The sequence below is a fragment of the Macaca fascicularis genome, chromosome 4 (assembly GCF_037993035.2).
Source record: "Macaca fascicularis isolate 582-1 chromosome 4, T2T-MFA8v1.1".
NCBI classification, from domain to species: Eukaryota; Metazoa; Chordata; class Mammalia; order Primates; family Cercopithecidae; genus Macaca; species Macaca fascicularis.
Window position 1 is genome coordinate 34,403,114 of NC_088378.1, and position 18,250 is coordinate 34,421,363.

At 37.5% G+C, this 18,250-nt stretch overlaps 1 protein-coding gene across 3 annotated transcripts in view; it reads left to right on the top strand.

Moving 5' to 3' along the window:
• Nucleotides 1-18,250, top strand: part of TMEM200A (transmembrane protein 200A) — a 78,588-nt gene that overhangs the window by 47,114 nt on the left and 13,224 nt on the right. Inside the window, exon 1 of one of the 3 annotated variants that reach the window (XM_065543394.2) lies at nt 9,116-9,372. The exons of the other annotated variants lie outside the window; for them this stretch is intronic. The gene's annotated coding sequence lies outside the window, so the exon portion shown is untranslated. Of the gene's footprint in view, nt 1-9,115; nt 9,373-18,250 lie in introns of those variants that run through there. 3 annotated transcript variants of the gene reach the window in all.

Below are 18,250 nucleotides of genomic sequence, written 5' to 3' on the forward strand. Positions count from 1 at the left end.
CTTTTGACCTACCCCATCATTCTTTGAATGTTTCCTTGCCTTTCTTTCTTTTTTTTTTTTTTTTTTTTTTTTTAGCACTAATCATTGTGAGCTCATCTTGTCCTTTTCCTGCTCTAGCTCTGAAATTAGCTACTTCTCCCAGAAGCCTGATTTTTTTTTTTTTAAGTGGAAAATGTGTTTAGAAACCAAGGTCTGAAATGATGGGTGTGCTTGTTGCTATCCGGGTATTGCCACCACTCATAGGCCCTCTCTGTGTAAACAGTCTCTCATCCCTGCAGCCCTTGCTTCACTCTGCCCCACAGGGATTCCTGCCTCTCACTGTCGGTGCTGATTCCCTGCATGGCTGTGCTCTGCATTGCCACTCCTCATCCACCTTTCCCCTCCCACAGGGAGTCCCATCTCAGTTCTCTCAGATTCTAACACCTTGTGCTGGCCCACAGCCCCATATGAAGTGCTCCTCTCTTGGCTTGGGCTCTGAAACTCTGTGCCTAGACACCACCACTCCCCTTCCTGTGGAGATACCCGTCTTTACCCAGCTCAGACTTGAATAGTCCACTTGAAAAGGGCTACCACCCCTTTGAGTGACTGTCCTCCTCATGCTAGCCAAGCCCTGGCACCCCACTTTTGGTCTCCAGGAATTCTCTGCTCTGCTGTGGATTCCTGCTGTGCTCACCCCCTTCGAATGCTTTAGGGGTGAACTGTTCATGAAGGAGCATGGGGCTCAATGCTAGTTTGGAAGGTTGACTTAGAAGTTACCTAATGGTTTGCCAAACACAAAATATCTGTGGTCATATTCTGAAACCAAGATTCTGGAACACATAATTGAAGAGAAATTATTTCTTAAATGTCCTCATATCAATTTATTTTTTAATGTGAAGATACATATTTTAATAAGGCAAAACTTTGATGCCTGATTAATTCTGCATTCAGTGAGAAATGAACATATATTTATAACATATCTTCTGTAAAATATGTATGTACAATAAATTACTTAGGAGTAAGTTGTCTTCAGAGGATTTTGTGTCCAAAGTAATTCATGATGGAAACTTCAGAATCAAGTACCAGCAGTTTCTCATTTACCTTGTATCTTATCTGTGGTCTTTTTAAACAGAACAAAAGTGTAAGGTTGCTCTCATTCTACACATGGAATCTATACTGATAATCCCGAGTATGTATTCTAGCCCAGATCTTACTCCTGGAACTGCCTGTGAAGCCCTCTACTTCGGAATGCTCTTTTGTCTCAGTTGTGTTGTGTTAACACGTTGTCATTGAGATGCCTGTGAGATATCAAAACAGATGTCAAGTAGGCATCCCCAGGCTTCATGCACCTGTAGCCAGTGTCTATGTGACATCTGCATTTTGATGTCTCACAGGCATTTCAGACTCGCATGCCCACTCCTGAACTCATGATTCCCAATACTGACTGCTCTCCTCAGGCCGAATCTTCTTCCTACTCTCAGTCTTCTCTATGTCAATAAACAGCACAGCCATACCCCCAGCCAGAGATCTGGAAATTCCCTTGATTCTTGTCCTTCACCTGCTATGTGGTGCGTCCTGTCTTCTGTCCCTTTCAGCAACTCCTATCATAACCCCAGTCCAAGCCACCAGCATCCCTCACCCGGTCTACTTCTTGCTTCGATTCTTGCCACTTTGGGATTAATTATCCTTACAGCTGTCAAAGTGATATCTGCATATCAGATTGTGTCACAAACCAGCTTAAACACACTTAACAAATCACACGCTTTTTATCTAGGCTGCATGACCAGCCCCTTGTCCATCTCTGCCTCAGCCACTTTGGCCCTCTTTCTGTTCCCAGAACATATCAAACTGTTTACTGCTTTAGAGCTTTTGAACATTATGTGCTTAGAATATCATTATCTTCCCTCTTCCAAATAGGAGTTTTAACTCCTCACACTAGAATTAAAAACTAACTGATGTATATGATTTGGGGACTAATTTCTGTTCTCTTAGAGTATTATTTATTTTTTACTTGAAGGAGAATCTCTTTGGCAATTAATATGGAATAATTGTTAAACTTAATTCACTATTAAGAAAACAACAAAACCTGCTTCTCACTGTTCTCAAAATAAAAGTCTTAATAAAAATCAATGAATTATGACATTGAAAATATAAAAAGAGTCCAGCCACAGTGGCTCACACCCGTAATCCCAGCACTTTGGGAGGCTGAGGTGGGTGGATCACTTGAGGTCAGAAGTTTGAGACCAGCCTGGCCAACATGGTGAAACGCCATTTCTACTAAAAATACAAAAATCAGCTGGGCATGGTGTTGGGCGCCTGTAATCCCAGCTACTGGGGAGGCTGAGGCAGGAGAATCGCTTGAACCCAGGAGGCAGAGGTTGCAGTAAGCTGAGATCGCGCTGCTGCATTTCAACCTGGGTGACAGAGCGAGACTCCGTCTCAAATATATATATATATATATATATATATGGAAAAAACCCTGCAATATCTAGAAAATATTAGGTACATGAAACACTTTGAAACCCTGGAAGAAGAGGGAACCTAAAGTGTTGTTACCAAATTATTACTAGTTTAATTTTCAAATGACTCATTCTAGTAAAGATGAATTTTCATTAAGACTGCTTTTAAATACTGTAATAATTTGTCACATGTCTATAATTCAGTACAAGAAGGTATGCATGGTCTGTCTTGAAATTCACAGCCTCATGAGCACAGAATAGTTCAATGACGCCTGTAACATCATTTGGCCAAGTCCAGTTCTCTGGATTCCACCTTCATTTAATAAATGTCATTTGAAGCATACTATGTGTCGGGCACTATGCTAGGAACTTGTGAACAAAAATGTTCCCTGTATAATCTAGTGGAGGAGACACATCATAAACAAGTAAACCAGCAAATATGTATGTATGGTTTGAGGACTGTTTTTCTTTGCTCTGCACAGACTGTTTTTATGGGGCCAGCACCATACGGAACTTCCAAACCCACCTTTGGATATGAAATATAAAGGAAAGGAAGAGTCAGAGGCTCCTTAGCATATTCATTCATAGGAAGTCAAGTATTTGGTTCAGCATGAAATATTTTATTTTTGTTTTGTAGATAATCTACCCCTCGGGACTGAAAGCTCATCCCTACCACCCTATGTGGAATGCAATTCAATGGAATGGAAGGACTTGCAGAATTATCCTCAAGGGAAGCAGAAGGAAAGGGGTTACTCTGAGGAAGAGAGGCCAACCAGGGAGTTAGGGACCATTAGGGCCTGGAAAGAAGAAAGGTTTGACCTCAAAGAGAAGGTTTTTCTTTTCCTACTGAGGACATAATAAGGTACTAGGACTGGAGGATTTGGGAGAATGAACAGAAGGTCCCTGTGTACCCTGTGAGACTAAAAGATAAAATTCAAACCTGGAGGGATGCATCCTTTAATATGTTCTCCTCACTTTCGTGTGCTTGACTTGCCAATAACAAGTTTCATTATTAATGAATTGCACCATTCCTTGGTGAAGAAATCAGCTCTACATAATGAAAACAAAACTATTTACCAGTACATGGAAAAAGAGCTGAAGTCTCCATAACATGGCAGATCCTTACATTTTGAAAGGATGTAGGGGTCTCGTTGAGCCCTACTTTTATTGTTTACTAAATTACGAGAAATCTGTCCACCCCTCCCACGCTCACGAGATATCCTTTCCTCTACCCACATGTCATGAAGCCCTCCTTTTCCTGCTACCACTAAGCAGTTATTGAAGGGTGTCTGAGGTTGCACCCAAACCTAAAAGAAAAATCTGTGATATGATGTGCAGCTGAATTATTATGCTATGTGGATGTAAGGAAGTGTCACAGTATGCAAGCATCATTAGTGAAAATTCATTATCTGTTGAAACAAGTCATTCGAAAATCAAACTGGTAATAATTTGGTAACAATGATACTTTGAATTCTCTCTTCTTTCAGGGTTTCAAAGTGTTTTATATACCAAATATTTTCTAAATATTGTGGCATTTTTTTTTTCTTTTTATCATTTTAATGTCATAATGACATTGATTTTTATTAAGATTTTTAATTTGGAAGCAGTTGCAGGCAGGCTTTTTCTTGTTGTTTTCTTAATAGTATATTGAGTTTAACAATTACTTTATACTAAATGCTACCACAGTTCTCCTTCGTTATCAAATAAATGATGCTGTAAGAGAACAGAAATTAGTCCCAAATTATACTCATCAGCCAGCATTTGATTCTAGTGTGAAGATTCAGAGATTGTATTTCACTAAGAAAAACAACATTATTATGATTCATAGTCACTAAGCCTCATGCTTATTAGTGGATTAAATTTTTAGTTTTGATTATAGGATTGCTTTCTCTCTCTCTCTCTCTCTCTGTCTGTGTGTGTGTGTGTGTGTGTCTATACATATAGTCAATTAACAGCAAGTCTCTAGGAATGTAAGAACCAATAACATGTTCAAAACTAAACTCTCTCCTCAAATAGCTTCTTTTCATTTGTTCTTATTCCAGTAAAAGGTGCCATCCTGCATCCAATTGCTCAAGCCAGCAACTGGGCATCATCTTGATAGCTGCTCATCTTTACTGCCCACACCTGGTGTCAAGGTCTTTGTATTCTATCTTCTAAATAGCTGTCTGTTCTGTCTACTCTGTTCACCCTAGTGACTGCCACCCTGGTTCAAGCTGCTGTCATCTCTTTCCTGGGTTACTGTAGGGGCTTCTTAAATGGTCTTCCTACATCTGTTGTTTGCCCCTTTCCATACAGCAGCATGAACATTATAAAAATGCAAATATGATCCTCTTCTATCTCTGCTAGAAGAGATCATCATGGTGTCTCCTAAGATAGAGTTCAGACTCCTTAATATGATCTATGAAATCTCAGATGATCTTGCCCTGCTATCTTTTCACTCACCTCTCTGCCCAAGCCGCATTGTTTTTCCATTCATTTCTTTGAAACCGGGTACTTCAGTATTTGAGACTTGGCACATGCTAGTCTTCCCTCCCTTCCCTGCACTATCTTGGTTTCAAGTCACTTCCTCAAACTGCCTTCTAAAACCTTCCAGACTAAGATTGCCCACCTTGATATTCACTTCCATACCATACTACATTTTCTCTTTTTAATATGTATCATATATATAATTGTTTGTTTAATTTCTGTCTTTCCACTCAAGATTTAGATCTAAGAAGATGAGGATCAAGTCTGAGTTGTGCATCATTTTATCCCTGGGCCCCTGGCAGAGTGATTGACACATAGTAGATGCTAATTAAATATTTGTTAGATGAATGAAAATAAATGCAACAAGTGAGTGAGTGAATGAAAGACTGATTTGAATGTCACTCAAACACTTACTTTTGGTGTTGAATTATTCTGACAATCTGAGTGTGAAAAAAATAAAATTATGAAAATTTGAGCACGAATGGGTAGTGCTTTTTAAAAGTTAGTTTGAAAATATCAACAGCTTTATCTACCCGGGTTGAAGCTGATTTAGCAACATATAAGTGTGTATAGAAAGAATCTTTAGGTGGAGAAATTTAAATACACTGGCAAGCCCTGAACAAGTGGAAAGGATTTTTTATGAATTCTTTGTATTATATGGAATGCAAAATCTAGAACAGATTTTTCCTCTACTCAAAGGCTACAACATATCTAACAACTCTTTAACCATTTAAAGGCTATTCAGTATCATAACTTTACACTCTATGGACCTTTGCTTATTAAAGATGAAACAAAACCAGGAAGTAGACATACACACACAAAATTTTAAAAACTCCAAAGCCATTTCTCATTCTTGATCATATATAGATAAGCTTCTTAAGGAAAGACCTTGGCTTTTCGTTGTCCGGATATTGCACAAAACCATATCCAGGTTGATATTCATAATCAAACAAGTCAAATAGTTGTTGTAAACTCCAACGCATATGTATACTCAAAGTCTTCGCTCCAACTTTGCTTGCTCTTAATTTGCACACATCCATAAGCCTGTTTACTTTGTTTTCTCATTTCCAGGGCCACAGCAAATTAAAATCCTCACTCATGATTTGGACAGAAGACAATTACAGTAGCCCACCAGTATCAGTGGTGGTATTGACCTAGTGGCCATCTCTTCCTCCTCCAGACTCCTGCAGACCTTCACTAGTGTGAGCACACTAACCACATTCGCCTCTTGGCATGATTATGCTTTTCAAAAGTCATTTTCCGTTCTTGATCATATGTAGATGAGCTTCTTAAGGAAAGACTTTGGCTTTTCACACAACTGTCAGAGGACTGCACAAAACCATGTCCTGGTTGATACTCATAATCAAAACATACCAAAACAACTCTAAGTCATCAAAAGAAAATAAAATTATGTTTAATATTGTTTGAGGAGCCTAGAATGAAGTATTATTATTTCCATCACGAATAATTAAAGTAAAAAGCTTTTCTTCTAAAGAGATGAATATGAAATTATTTTTTTCTAGAGCCACTCATGAACCAGAGACTGTCCCAGAGCTGAAATTTTATGATTTACTACTTCTAATTCTTTGATGTATGATTTACAAACCTTTAAAACTCAGTCTAGCTCATAGCAACCTGTGAGGAAGGGAGGGTAAATATTCCCACTTTACAAATAAAAACCTGAAGCCATTGCTTAAATTATTACCTCAAGGTTATTACTATTAAGGGTGGAGTTGAGACGAGAACTTTTACTTGGTTTAGAGTACATTTAGCCGTGACAGCAATGAAGCATTGTGATAAAATCACAGGCTTTAGAGTCAGAAAGATCTGAGTTTGGGTCCTTACTTTGGTCACACACTGAGTCACAGTGGGCAATAAGCTTAACCTCTTCAGATGAGGGCAGTTTCTTTTTATAAAATTAATATAGAATATTTTACATATTTCTGGGGTACGTGTGATATTTTGTTATGCATAGAATGTGTAACGATCAACTCAGAGTATTTAGGGTATCCGTCACCTCAAGTTTTTCTCATTTGTATGTATTGGGAACATATCAGGTTTGAAATGTACAATACGTTGTTGTTAACTATAGCTGCCCTACTCTGCTATTGAACATGAGAACTTATTTCTTCTATCTAACTGTATGTTTATACTCATTAACCAACACCTCTACATACCACCACTCCCCCGCAGTCTCTTCCTAGCCTCTGGAATCCACCATCCTCATCTCTACCTCCAAGAGATCCACTTTTTTAGCTCTCACATATGAGTGATAGCATGCAATATTTGTCTTTCCATGCCAGACTTATTTCACTTAACATAATGACCTCCCGTCCCATTCATGTTGCTGCAGATGACATGGTTTTACTACTTTTTGTGGCCAAATAGTATTCCATTGTGTGAATATACCATGTTTTCTTTATCCATTCATCTGTTGATGGTCACTTAGGTTGATTCCATATCTTTGTTATTGTGAATGGTGATGCAATAAACATGGGGGTACAGGCATCTTTTTGATATACTAATTTCTTTTCCTTTGGATCAATAACCAGTACTGGGATTGCTGGATCATATGGTATTTCTATTTTTGTTTTTTTGAGAAATGTCCATACTGTTTCCCATAGTGGATGTACTAATTTACATTCTTACTGACAGTGTATAGGACTTCCCTTTTCACTGCATCCTCTCCAGCATTCATTATTTTTTGTCTAGATGCGGGCAATTTCTGATCAATTATTAGTCATGTGATATAAACAAATATCAATGTGGCAAAGTATGAACTAGAACTACAAGAGGGAATCTTTGTGGAATCAAGTAATTGAATTTCCTTTGGCTCCTGATGCCAGAGCATCAGGAATTAAACCAAAAACATTTACTCAGTGACACCACTTGTCTTAGTCTGTTCTTACTCCTATAACAAAATACCACAGATTGAGTAATTTATGAACAACAGAAATTTATTTTTCCTAGCTTTAGAGGCTGGGAGACTCCAAGATCAAGGCCAATAGGTTCAGTGTCTGGTGAAAGCTGCTCTCTGCTTCCAAGATGGTGCCACACATGGTGAAAGGTGGTGCCACACATGGTGGAAAGTAGAAAGGCAAAAGGGATGAAGGCTGTATGAAACTTCTTTTATAAGTGCATTAATCCTCTCTGTGAAAGTGGAGGCCTCACAATCTAATCACCTCCTAGAGGCCTCACTTCTTAGCATTGTCACATTGGTCATTAACTTTCAACATATGAATTGGAATTTTGGTGGAGGGGACACATTCAGACTACAGCACCACCTCTCTGTATTTTAGTAAGTTGTTTTAATCTCTCTTTTATTTCTTTATATGTAACATTGGAATAATACTAATACTTACTTGTATCAGTCAGAATAGGTTATGTGCAGTAACAAACAACCCCTAAATATCAGTATTTAAAACAACAAAGATGAACTTCTCACTTACTCATGTCCATTGTGATTTGACCAGTCCCTCTTCCACATCATCCTTACATGAGAACTTGAGTTGACTGCCCCATTGCTATCTGGAAGGTTGTTGGTCACCATGGCAAGGGGAAGGGATCATGTCATGTCACACACTAGCTCTTAAAGTTTTTTACCATGAAGAGATGAACATCTCCCCACTCACATTTTTCTGACCAAAGTAAGTGACCTCTCTATGCCTTTCATGGAGTTGGGAAATTGCAGTTAAACAATGGACCTCTGGGAATATGTGACTGCAGCTGGCACTTTCGTCTTAAATGTATTATTCTGGCCTGTGAGCTCCTTGGGAGTAGATTCTGACATTCTTTAGCCATGGGTCCTTAGTTCTCAGCAATGTCTTCAAGTAACAGTGAATGAAGAACGGACTGAGTGAACAACAAAAAACGTTGTCCCGTTTAAAGGAATTCTAGGCATAGGGAGAGCACGAGGGGACATTTTCTCAGTGCAGGGCCCCCTGAAATCCTATGCTTATTGTCTTTCCCTTCCTACTCATTTCTTCTTCCATCCTTCATGGCCAGGCTGTGACCACTGGGCAAGCACCAAGGAGTCTCCCTGATCCTCCAGGACCTGCTGGAGACTGCTGCCTCAAGTCATGTTTCTCTAGTAACGGCATTCCTTTCCCCACCTCCTTCCACCCTCCAAAAAGAATCTTGTTTTAGAAAGTCGCCTCCCTTCTGTTTCATCTGAGTAGAGGCTGCATCTGTGCCAGAAACTCTTCCAGCTCAGTGGCTCTCAAACTTCAGCAGGCATCAGAATCACCTGGAGGGCTTATGAAACCAGTTTGCTGGGCCCGCTTGGTCCAGCGCTTCTGATTCAGTGGGGAGAAGTGGAACCATGAATTTGCATTCCCGACAAGCTCACAGGTTATACCAATGTTGCTGGCCCGAGGATTGTGTTTTGGGCAGCATTACTCCATCTGAACTCTTCTTGTTCTCTTACATCCTTACATCCCAAGACTCACGGATGTTAGTTTATTCTCAGGTACTGGTTTTACTTAGTTTTTTTGTTTGTTTTTTAAATTGAAATCGTATGTATTTAAGGTGCATAGCATGATGTTTTGATATATATATATACACATAGTAAACTGATTACTATAGTCAAGCTAATTAACACATCCATTCCTTCACAGTTACCTTTGTGTGTGTGTATGTGTATGTGTGTGTGCATGTGTACATGTTAAGAACACTTAAGATCTACTCTTAGCAAATTTTAAATATATAACACAGTATTTTTAACTGTATATAGTCCCTTGGTGTACATTACATATCCAGAACATACTCATCTTAACATAACTAAGAATTTCTACCCTTTGTATATCTCCCATTCCTCCCTTCACCCCTGGTCACCACCATTCTACTCTCTGCTTCTATGAACTTGACGTTTTTAGATTCCATATAAGTGAGATCATACAGTATTTTTCTTTGTGTCTGGCTTATTTCACTTAACATAATGTCTTCCAGATTGACTCATGTTGTCACAAATGGGAGGCTTTCTTTCTTTTTAAAAGCTGAGTAATATTTTATTGTGTGGGTGTGTGTATACATGTATATATACACATGTTTATCACATTTTCTTTATTCATGTGTCACTGGACATTTGGGTTGATTCTATTTATCTTGGCTATTGTGAAAAGTGCAGCAATGAAAATGGGACTGCAGATATCTCTTCAACATACTGATTTTATTTCTTTGGATAAATACGCAGAAGAGAGATTGCTGGATCATATGGTAGTCCTATTTTTGATTGTTTGAGGAACCTTCATGCTTTTTCAATAATGGCTGTACTAATGTACATCCCTACCAACAGTGTACAAGGGTTCTCTTTTCTCCGTATCCTTGCCAGCACTTGGTATCTTTTGTCTTTTTGGTGATAACCTTCCTGAAAGGTGTGAGGAGGTATCTCATTATAGTTTTTTATTTTATTTTATTTTATTTTATTTTATTTTATTTTGAGATGGAGTGTGGCTCTGTCACCCAAGCTGCAGTGTAGTGGTGTGATATCGGCTCACTGCAACCTCCACCTCCCGGGTTCAAGTGATTCTCCTGCATCAGCCTCCCAAGCAGCTGGGACTACAAATGCACGCCATCACACCCAGCTAATTTTTGTATTTTTAGTAGAAAGGGGTTTCACCATGTTGGCCAGGCTGGTCTTGAACTCCTTACCTCAAGTGATCTGCCTGCCTTGGCCTCCCAAAGTGCTAGGATTACAGGCGTGAGCCACCACACACAGCCTCATTGTAGTTTTTAATGTTGCTTTTGAACTGTTGAAATGATCCTAATTATTTCTCCTTGGCGTATCATAATACTCGTGTCTTTTATGTGTCTTCCTGAATGTTGTTTTGATTGTTATGGACTGCAAATTCCAAAACATGGGAACTGTTTTGAACCAGAAGGCCTTAGAGAGGGTTTCCCACTCAGCATTTAATGCAAGTTGCATATGGTCAGAATACTGAAGGCATTTGGACCCCTTCAACCAACTATTTAGAAAACTTATATAAGTGTTCTTATTATATTTCTGGTGTCTTGCTAATTAGCCAGTTGTCCTTTTGAAATCATTAAAAAGAAGTATTTGTGGAAGCCACGATTAATGTATCTATAATTTTGACATGGAATTTTATCATTTAGTTGACTAAGCTAGAAATTCATAGTTGTAGCTCTCAAATTGAACTTGGCATAACAACAAAGTAATTTGACTTTTTAGAATAAAGATATACATGACTTTGAAGAAATGAAAGGCTGTATTTTAAGTGGCCTTCTATTTGGGGTAATACTTAATAGATGAGGAGAATTAAAATTATATTTAGTTAGACCATAGAGTGAAATCTTTTTCAAATGGCTTATCTGGGTATTTTCTTTATGCATATCTGTTCTCCATGAGCCTCTTGTTACTACAGGGACATTTGTGTTGCTGAATCAGCAGCTGAATATAGACAGCTGTGTATATTTTGGTGTCTATTATTCCAGCCATGTGTACATGTGAAAAAGTCTCAAGTAAATGAGATCACTTATCACATTGTCTTTATATTCACTTAACACATTTACTGAACATTTCTTCCTATCAACTGATTTCTTACATTTTAAATGATTACATAGAATTCTTTTATTTGAATACACCCTAATTAGTTGGAAAATCATTGCTTTAAAATAATTGAAAGAAAAAAACTATATGTTGCCAAATTACCCCCCAAGAAAGGGAGAAAAAATATATATACAAATGTTGCTAACAAAAAACCTTTTGTTAATATTTCCATGTGATACTTTAGGAAGAAAATGAAATTTTAAACCTGATTAGGTTTAAAAACATCAGTCAGTTTGGGGTGATAGGGGTCATTTTTTAGTATTCTCTTAGCCTTGGAGACAGATGGTCCAATCTATAGCAATAAAGAGAAAAAACACCAGAAATTATGCCTCCAAATAATAAGATACATAAGAAACTAAACAGATTAAATGTTGCCACCATTACATGCTATTTGGAATGTTTGAGCTTGATTTACGCATTGTGTGGTATGTGTTTGTTTTTGCTTCTGTTTTGAAGTATTTGATTACCTCTCACATACAGTTTTGATAATTTTTATGGAAGTGAGTTCCTATAAAGGTTAGAAGTTGAACTCATTTGGTCCTCACCAACAGTTGCAAGTTATCAAGGGCAGGACACTGTGCTGTGCAATTCAGAGACACATTTGATTTCTTTAAATAACATATTTTTAAAATGTTTTCTTTAGCATATTTTTTCTAACTGCATCCTAAATTCATAAAGTCTTCTTTCTTTCTCATCTGTTTTCTTCAAAAATTTTCAATTATGCTTCCTTCTCCTCATCCTTTTTCTGTTAATGTGTGGTATGATGAAGGAGAAATTGTGTGTTCTTTAAGCTGAACGGATCTGAATTTGAAAACTTTCTCTTCTGCTTCTTAGCTGTGTAACATTGAACAAATTACAGATCTTTTCTGAGCCTCAATGAAATGGAGCAATTTTTCCTCCTGCATTTTTCTGAAACTAAATACAATAATATATATTGAGTTGCTAAAAACAAAAATCAGGGCTCAATAAATGCTAGTTCTCTTCTCATTTCTAATTTTCACTCTTTCTTCTCATTTTTCATACTTTCCCCCAAAGTGTCCAGATGATTAATTTAAAACTTCTTGGCAGTTCTTTTGGGAAAGATTTAGGATAAAAGATTTTTTCTTTTTTTCTGGAGTTAATCATTATTAAAAAGTCACCATTTAACTAATATTTACTTTGATCTAAGTAAGGCTATAGACCTTAGTTTAGTTAACATTATTTAATTCCAATTTGAATGAGTCCTGAGATCACCTTTTAAGCAGTAGATAGTCCTCAAATTATGGGAAGAAATTATTATCCCAGGATCACCAGGGATGGGTGGGGGAGCTCTGATGGTGACTGGTGTCTTCATCAAGTAAAACCTAGAGGTATTACCAATGAATTCTGTCTTCTGCTTGGGAATTGCTGATAGAAGGTTGTGCTTCTTAAGTCTAAACCCCAATCAGTCTGAATGCATGCAAATCAATTCATGCTATGCTAGTAGCTGCCTTCCCTTGATTTTCCCGGCTGGGAATTCCTCTCTGCCTCGCTGCTTTTCCTCCTCCTTTCTTCGAAAACAGCTTGAGGGTCACCTTCTTTGTGAAACATCTCCTGCTCTCTCCCTCCCTCTTACTCCATCCCCAGAGTTCTTTTTCCGGCCTGTCTCTGTGCCCCATGAATACCCCCATCCTTGTGCCTAGTAATACTCGCTCGTCTCCCTGCTTCTAGACCCTCAGCCCAGTAAGAGCACAGAGGATGTTTGATTCAGTGACAGACTCTGGTCACGACTCATGGCAGTGCTCAGCAAGTATGTATTGAATATTTCTGCAGAAATCAATGTTAAACATCACAAGAGTTTAAGATAAAAGTCATGATTCCCTTAGATAAAGGAGCATAGACGTTTGAAGTTATAATTGGTGGTCTGGATTGAAAACAACATAAGCAGAGCTAAATAAAGATGAGTTGGAGTCTGCTTTCTAATTATACTGAACTAGAAATTTGAACCAATTATCAACATTGTTCTGGAAGAATTAAGAATGCTATTTGATTTACCTAATTACTTGATTTCATTATCTTATTCACATTTAGGAAGAAAGAAGAGTCCTCCTCATCACTCAAAAAGCAATACAAAAATAATCCAGACACCCCATAAATATATTAAAGCAAAGGATATTGAAGCCTGAGAAAGCTGAGCAATTACTTCAGTTCTCTACAGCATTGTCATTTTGAAGACACAGCCAGTTCAGAAGTACTATAGTGGCTGCAAAAATTGTATAGTCAGAACTTGAGTTGGAAGAGCTGCTAAAACAGCCACTTACATACCAATTACATATCCTCTTGGACCTTAGCTCATCTGTTAAGGGAATGTTGATAACTACTTCTCAGGGTTGTTATGAGAATTAAGTGAGCCAGTATGTGAGTAAGCCAACAAACTTTCCATTAATCTCCAAAAGACTGCAAATAAATCTATGGTTTTGCATGAAACCACAGCAAAGCAAAAAATAGTGTGTTATAGTAAGTTATGTTTGTCTATGGATCTGATACCATTGAGGATCAAGAAATATAAACAAATGCTGATTATTTGTTTAGAAAGCATACACATATCAAAAACTCATAACACTGTTAGTATTTGATTTTGATGAAAAAAAATCAAGAAAACTGCGGTTGAAGGAACTTGAATGTAGGGGACTGCTCTCCCTTGTCATAAACTCATTTTAAATAAGCCCCAGGGATTGTAATGCTTTGAATAAAAGTCAAATGTAAATATTCCTTCTGTAGGTTGACAGTAGACAGGGAAAAGCCTCCAGTGGTGTAACCCTTGAGTGCAAGGGACAGTGGCCTCTCACTACCTCGCCCAGCTCCAGCCCTAAGGCCTTGAGGAAACAGACGCTCACCCACTGGGATGACTCATGGTCTCTGCAGATGCAGGGCTGTGCAGCACACAAAAGATGAAATAGGATAAACGGAGGCAGTGGAATGGAGATTTAATTTCAAGGCATGAAAATTAAATAAAATTCAGTCTTGCTTCATCATCTTTATGAGGAGATGAATGTAAATTAGGTTAAGGGGGAAGAATCCTTTCTGGAACCCCAGCTCAGTTTCCGTCTCATCGCAAGGCTGAAGGTCTCAGTCCAGCCTCTGTGGCTGCATGCCTTATGAGAGTAATCATTCTGAAGTCACAGGATATTCTCAGAAAGAACCCATTTCCATCTGTGAATCGAAGTTGTAAGGTTAGAGCAACCAAAGATCACTGATGAGTTGGCATGAAGGTAGGTAGACATAATCACAGTGGGGACTGAGCTTTGGGGAAGGAAAGAAAGCAAGCCATGTCCCTTTGGGAGCCCAGGAGGAAGCTGTCAAGATATCGGGGTGACCCAGGTGCAGAGAAAGTTCATCAGTGCTGATTAAGGATTACTTCTCATTTGCTTTACAATGCACAGCATTAGCCTTAAACAGATTCTTGAGTACAAACTTCATAAAGGCAGATACCAATTCTAGATGCATCCTCTGTGCTACTTTACACCCAATAGATTCAGGTGTTGTCCGAGTGGGTGGAATTGTTTTCAGTGTTTCAAGATTATAATGTGTCATAAATAAGTCTTTCTTTGCTGAACTTCTCATTTAGTCTGGTTTGTGTGTTAAGGTATTTTCTTGTTGCTCCAGTCCTGAATTTTTGCCTCAAAGGCTACACTCCACCTGTTTTAAATTAGCAAGCGCACCTAATTACCCTAATATGTACCAGATTGGTTTGCCTTTTCCTCTTATGTTCCAGGCTTCAACATCCTTTGTCGCTCTGTACTTAGAGTTCCAAATTGGAAACGAGATAAAAGCAGTGCATGTTCCTTGCATAGGTTAATAATACAGTTACATATAAGTGAGCATTCTGTTACATATCACCAACAACATTCTGTATGTTTGCCATAAACAGGATCTAACTCTTTATTTCTGTTCTAAAATCTCAGAAATATCATGTGAACATTTTTCATTATTAGTGTATATTAATCCTTTTAAATATCTGTATAATATTCCATTATATAGAGTTGGCATGATTGATTTAACCAATTTTCTGTTGCTGAGCATTTCAGTTGATTCCAAGTTGTTGCCATTGCTATCATGCTGCAGTGAATATCCTTATACATAGTTTTCATGTATTCTCAGGCACATCTTTTGAAAGGAGAATTCATAGAAGGGAAATTGGCAGTCAGCAGGCAGGGGGTGGCAAAGGGAATGGACATTTCAATTTTTGAAAGTCTTTCTCATGTTACCCTCAAGAAAAGTACCACTTTGTCCTCTCATTGACAGCTTATTAGAGCTTCTTCCCTTATACCTCACCGGTAATGGTCATAATCTATCTTTTTGTCTTTTTTTTTTCATTTTTGCCAATTTAGTAAGTGCAGTTAATATTTTTACTTTGGGAATTACCTTAGTTTGCATTTCTTTGCTCATTCTTCTTTTCATTTGTTAACAAAACATTTATGTTTTTTCTTCTGTGAATCAACTATCAAAGTTTTTTACCCACTTTTCTTTTGACTGGCTATCTCTAACAGGACATTGTAGAGGAAACAAACCATTATTAAGTGTAGGAGATACTTGAAACTAAAAATATCTGAGGCATGATTCCAAATTACACTATCCTTGTAGAAAGTGGTAGTATGTATGTATGGTGTTTTTACAAACATGGTTTTATCCTGTTATTGTTATCTTAGGCTTCCCTTGAACTCATTTTCACTGCTAAGCATTCTTTCTGATTTTTATTATATTCCTGACATCTTAGGCAATTTATCATTCTTCTCAATTTTTCCCTTTCAGCTCATATATTTGGTAGATAATTCAGCAATCTCAAAAATCCCAGGCAGAAAATTCCTGTCCTTAGATACATGTGATTTTTCAAAGAAGAGATTGTTTTTAAGAAGTAAGCACATTTAAGAAGGTATATAGGAATTCTTATCCATGCTTTCCAATACTTAATGTTGTCATTAATCCATAATTTTCTCCCCCAATATAACTTTCTCCTTCTCTTCCTATACTTTATCCTCCACCTTTTCCTTTTTTCTTCTCTTTGCCCTTTCTCTGCTCCTTTGTTTCACTTTCTCTGTTTTCCTCTCTAGGTAGAGAGCTTTCTCTCTGACAGCAACTCTGAACCAATTAATTTTCTCTCCTGGAATTCTAGGTGAAAACTCTTAATAAAGCAGGCACTGATTGATACTTCAGTGGTGAAACAATAGTTGTACCCATTAAATTCAGGAGTGAGGCCAGGATGTACACCTTCATCCCAGTTGTGTTTACCTTTGCTCTGGAGGCACTAAGTGACACAGTTAGAAAATAGCAATTGTAGGTTTTAAAATTAGGAAAAGGGAGGCAAACAATACTATATCAAAATGATATAATTGTATTTCTAGAACACCTGAGAGAATGAACTGGAAACTGTTTTTCTTAAACAGCTAGCAAGTTTAGTAATGTGGTTTAGTACAAAATCAATGCACAAAAATCAGTAGCCTTTCTACTTTCAAACAACTACTTGAAGATAGAAATGGGAGTAAAAGAAATATGCAATACCAATTGTATTGTTTACCAATATACAATAGAAACCCAATGACAAAATACCCAGGAAATAAAAAGTAATAAGAAATGAGAAAGGTCTATGTAAAAAAAAAAAAAAGAAAGAAAGAAAAGAAAACAAAAAAAAAAAACTATGGCATATAATTTATTTTTAGATAAAATGCTAAAGCAGTATAAAAACACCAGTTTTCCATGTATTTATGTATAGATTTAGCATGATTCCATAAAAAATTACTAACTGGATTTTAAAAAATCAAATTCTAAAGTTCATGTGCAACAAAAAATGTGTAAGAACACACTAGAAACTTTTGACAAAGACAAATAATGAGGCCAGGTGGGCCGATCTGCCGAGGTGGGCAGATCACCTGAAGTCAGGAGTTTGAAATCAGCCTGGCCAACATGGTGAAACCCCATCTCTACTAAAAATACAAAAATTAGCCAGGCATGGTGGCGTGTCCCTGTAATCCCAGCTACTCAGGAGACTGAGGCAGGAGAATCACAGGATGGCAACTCTTAATATTGACCCAAATACATACTGGATTTAGTATCTAGTACAAATATATGAAATTGATATGTAATGTAGGTAGTATTTCAAACCAAGGGAAGAGAGATTATTTACATGTAAACAATAGTTAGATTCCTGCCTGATTGTTATGCAAAAAGAAATCCCAGATGCATCAAAAAATTTAAATGCAAGGAATTAAACCATAAAATTACAGAAAGAAACATGGGAGAATGTTTTAAATATAATCTTAGATTGCAGAAGGTCCTTCCAATGATGACATGAAACCATTCGTGAGCACACTGATAGGATTAACCATATACAATTGAAATTTTCTGTATGATAAAAGATACGATCAAATAAAGTAAAAATATAAATTAAACATGCTTGCCACGCATATTACATCCAGAAACCTGATTTCCTCAATACGTAAAAACATTTGTATAAATCAGTTCTAGAAAACCAAATGAGAAAACATTCTTCTCTGGATATAGCTATAAGAAATCCAACACCATGCTTACACTGGGGAAGGAGAACCAGAGGCTAAAGTGACTCCCTCTTCATTTTATACTGCTGGGTTTTTAGCATGAGTATGTGGAGTGTCCTACTTTGTTCTGGCTGCTGTAACAAAAATACCATAGACTGGATGGCTTATAAACAACAGAAACCTATTTATCACAGTTCTGAAGGCTGGGAAGTCCAAGATACCAGCAGATTCAGTATCTAGTGTGGACCCACTATCTGGTTTTTAGATGCTAT